The following is a 4613-nucleotide window of genomic DNA, read 5'->3' as shown; positions in this document are numbered from 1 at the left end:
AAGGTTGTGGATAAAAGTAACCGGCTTTGGAGAATTGCCTGAATCCTTCCGGCGCTGTGAAAAAAAAAGACCAAAAAAAAGACCTGGTCGTCAACGCCTGCTCCTGTCCATGCCAAACGGCGTTTTCCTCTCAACTTTGGCATGCTCGCTGAGGAAAAGGCAGGTAAAGGTTGTGGATAAAAAGTAAACGCGCTGTGGAGAATTGCCCAAATCGTTCAGGCGCCGTGAAAAAAAGAAAGACGTAGTCGTCAACGTCTGGTCCCGTCAATGGCGAAGGGCGTTTTCTCTCAACTTTGGCATGCTCGCTGAGGAAAAGGCAGGTAAAGGTTGTGGATAAAAGTCCGAAGAACCTCGCTACAATTGCCAAAATCTTTCCGCTGCCATTCAAAAATGGACTACTCCTCCACACCTCCTCCCGTCCATGCCAAACGGCGTTTTCTCTCAACTTTGGCATGCTCGGAGAGAAAAAAAGGCAGGTAAAGGTTGTGGATAAAAAAGTAAAAAATTGCCAAAATACTTTCTGGGCCCTCAAAAAAAGGCCTACTCCTCAACGCCTGCTCCCGTCCATGCCGAACCGCGTTTTCTATCAACTTTGGCATGCTCGGAGAGAGAAAAAAGGAAAAAAAGAAAAAAAAGGTCCAGTAAAGGTTGTGGATAAAAGTAACCGGCTTTGGAGAATTGCCTGAATCCTTCCGGCGCTGTGAAAAAAAAAGACCAAAAAAAAGACCTGGTCGTCAACGCCTGCTCCTGTCCATGCCAAACGGCGTTTTCCTCTCAACTTTGGCATGCTCGCTGAGGAAAAGGCAGGTAAAGGTTGTGGATAAAAAGTAAACGCGCTGTGGAGAATTGCCCAAATCGTTCAGGCGCCGTGAAAAAAAGAAAGACGTAGTCGTCAACGTCTGGTCCCGTCAATGGCGAAGGGCGTTTTCTCTCAACTTTGGCATGCTCGCTGAGGAAAAGGCAGGTAAAGGTTGTGGATAAAAGTCCGAAGAACCTCGCTACAATTGCCAAAATCTTTCCGCTGCCATTCAAAAATGGACTACTCCTCCACACCTCCTCCCGTCCATGCCAAACGGCGTTTTCTCTCAACTTTGGCATGCTCGGAGAGAAAAAAAGGCAGGTAAAGGTTGTGGATAAAAAAGTAAAAAATTGCCAAAATACTTTCTGGGCCCTCAAAAAAAGGCCTACTCCTCAACGCCTGCTCCCGTCCATGCCGAACCGCGTTTTCTATCAACTTTGGCATGCTCGGAGAGAGAAAAAAGGAAAAAAAGAAAAAAAAGGTCCAGTAAAGGTTGTGGATAAAAGTAACCGGCTTTGGAGAATTGCCTGAATCCTTCCGGCGCTGTGAAAAAAAAAGACCAAAAAAAAGACCTGGTCGTCAACGCCTGCTCCTGTCCATGCCAAACGGCGTTTTCCTCTCAACTTTGGCATGCTCGCTGAGGAAAAGGCAGGTAAAGGTTGTGGATAAAAAGTAAACGCGCTGTGGAGAATTGCCCAAATCGTTCAGGCGCCGTGAAAAAAAGAAAGACGTAGTCGTCAACGTCTGGTCCCGTCAATGGCGAAGGGCGTTTTCTCTCAACTTTGGCATGCTCGCTGAGGAAAAGGCAGGTAAAGGTTGTGGATAAAAGTCCGAAGAACCTCGCTACAATTGCCAAAATCTTTCCGCTGCCATTCAAAAATGGACTACTCCTCCACACCTCCTCCCGTCCATGCCAAACGGCGTTTTCTCTCAACTTTGGCATGCTCGGAGAGAAAAAAAGGCAGGTAAAGGTTGTGGATAAAAAAGTAAAAAATTGCCAAAATACTTTCTGGGCCCTCAAAAAAAGGCCTACTCCTCAACGCCTGCTCCCGTCCATGCCGAACCGCGTTTTCTATCAACTTTGGCATGCTCGGAGAGAGAAAAAAGGAAAAAAAGAAAAAAAAGGTCCAGTAAAGGTTGTGGATAAAAGTAACCGGCTTTGGAGAATTGCCTGAATCCTTCCGGCGCTGTGAAAAAAAAAGACCAAAAAAAAGACCTGGTCGTCAACGCCTGCTCCTGTCCATGCCAAACGGCGTTTTCCTCTCAACTTTGGCATGCTCGCTGAGGAAAAGGCAGGTAAAGGTTGTGGATAAAAAGTAAACGCGCTGTGGAGAATTGCCCAAATCGTTCAGGCGCCGTGAAAAAAAGAAAGACGTAGTCGTCAACGTCTGGTCCCGTCAATGGCGAAGGGCGTTTTCTCTCAACTTTGGCATGCTCGCTGAGGAAAAGGCAGGTAAAGGTTGTGGATAAAAGTCCGAAGAACCTCGCTACAATTGCCAAAATCTTTCCGCTGCCATTCAAAAATGGACTACTCCTCCACACCTCCTCCCGTCCATGCCAAACGGCGTTTTCTCTCAACTTTGGCATGCTCGGAGAGAAAAAAAGGCAGGTAAAGGTTGTGGATAAAAAAGTAAAAAATTGCCAAAATACTTTCTGGGCCCTCAAAAAAAGGCCTACTCCTCAACGCCTGCTCCCGTCCATGCCGAACCGCGTTTTCTATCAACTTTGGCATGCTCGGAGAGAGAAAAAAGGAAAAAAAGAAAAAAAAGGTCCAGTAAAGGTTGTGGATAAAAGTAACCGGCTTTGGAGAATTGCCTGAATCCTTCCGGCGCTGTGAAAAAAAAAGACCAAAAAAAAGACCTGGTCGTCAACGCCTGCTCCTGTCCATGCCAAACGGCGTTTTCCTCTCAACTTTGGCATGCTCGCTGAGGAAAAGGCAGGTAAAGGTTGTGGATAAAAAGTAAACGCGCTGTGGAGAATTGCCCAAATCGTTCAGGCGCCGTGAAAAAAAGAAAGACGTAGTCGTCAACGTCTGGTCCCGTCAATGGCGAAGGGCGTTTTCTCTCAACTTTGGCATGCTCGCTGAGGAAAAGGCAGGTAAAGGTTGTGGATAAAAGTCCGAAGAACCTCGCTACAATTGCCAAAATCTTTCCGCTGCCATTCAAAAATGGACTACTCCTCCACACCTCCTCCCGTCCATGCCAAACGGCGTTTTCTCTCAACTTTGGCATGCTCGGAGAGAAAAAAAGGCAGGTAAAGGTTGTGGATAAAAAAGTAAAAAATTGCCAAAATACTTTCTGGGCCCTCAAAAAAAGGCCTACTCCTCAACGCCTGCTCCCGTCCATGCCGAACCGCGTTTTCTATCAACTTTGGCATGCTCGGAGAGAGAAAAAAGGAAAAAAAGAAAAAAAAGGTCCAGTAAAGGTTGTGGATAAAAGTAACCGGCTTTGGAGAATTGCCTGAATCCTTCCGGCGCTGTGAAAAAAAAAGACCAAAAAAAAGACCTGGTCGTCAACGCCTGCTCCTGTCCATGCCAAACGGCGTTTTCCTCTCAACTTTGGCATGCTCGCTGAGGAAAAGGCAGGTAAAGGTTGTGGATAAAAAGTAAACGCGCTGTGGAGAATTGCCCAAATCGTTCAGGCGCCGTGAAAAAAAGAAAGACGTAGTCGTCAACGTCTGGTCCCGTCAATGGCGAAGGGCGTTTTCTCTCAACTTTGGCATGCTCGCTGAGGAAAAGGCAGGTAAAGGTTGTGGATAAAAGTCCGAAGAACCTCGCTACAATTGCCAAAATCTTTCCGCTGCCATTCAAAAATGGACTACTCCTCCACACCTCCTCCCGTCCATGCCAAACGGCGTTTTCTCTCAACTTTGGCATGCTCGGAGAGAAAAAAAGGCAGGTAAAGGTTGTGGATAAAAAAGTAAAAAATTGCCAAAATACTTTCTGGCCCTCAAAAAAAGGCCTACTCCTCAACGCCTGCTCCCGTCCATGCCGAACCGCGTTTTCTATCAACTTTGGCATGCTCGGAGAGAGAAAAAAGGAAAAAAAGAAAAAAAAGGTCCAGTAAAGGTTGTGGATAAAAGTAACCGGCTTTGGAGAATTGCCTGAATCCTTCCGGCGCTGTGAAAAAAAAAGACCAAAAAAAAGACCTGGTCGTCAACGCCTGCTCCTGTCCATGCCAAACGGCGTTTTCCTCTCAACTTTGGCATGCTCGCTGAGGAAAAGGCAGGTAAAGGTTGTGGATAAAAAGTAAACGCGCTGTGGAGAATTGCCCAAATCGTTCAGGCGCCGTGAAAAAAAGAAAGACGTAGTCGTCAACGTCTGGTCCCGTCAATGGCGAAGGGCGTTTTCTCTCAACTTTGGCATGCTCGCTGAGGAAAAGGCAGGTAAAGGTTGTGGATAAAAGTCCGAAGAACCTCGCTACAATTGCCAAAATCTTTCCGCTGCCATTCAAAAATGGACTACTCCTCCACACCTCCTCCCGTCCATGCCAAACGGCGTTTTCTCTCAACTTTGGCATGCTCGGAGAGAAAAAAAGGCAGGTAAAGGTTGTGGATAAAAAAGTAAAAAATTGCCAAAATACTTTCTGGGCCCTCAAAAAAAGGCCTACTCCTCAACGCCTGCTCCCGTCCATGCCGAACCGCGTTTTCTATCAACTTTGGCATGCTCGGAGAGAGAAAAAAGGAAAAAAAGAAAAAAAAGGTCCAGTAAAGGTTGTGGATAAAAGTAACCGCTTTGGAGAATTGCCTGAAAAAAAAGACCAAAAAAAAGACCTGGTCGTCAACGCCTGCTCCTGTCCATGCCAAACGGCGTTTT

The sequence above is a fragment of the Babylonia areolata genome, unplaced genomic scaffold, assembly GCF_041734735.1.
Source record: "Babylonia areolata isolate BAREFJ2019XMU unplaced genomic scaffold, ASM4173473v1 tig00055185, whole genome shotgun sequence".
In the NCBI taxonomy this organism is placed as follows: domain Eukaryota; kingdom Metazoa; phylum Mollusca; class Gastropoda; order Neogastropoda; family Buccinidae; genus Babylonia; species Babylonia areolata.
This window is presented reverse-complemented; position numbering follows the sequence as displayed.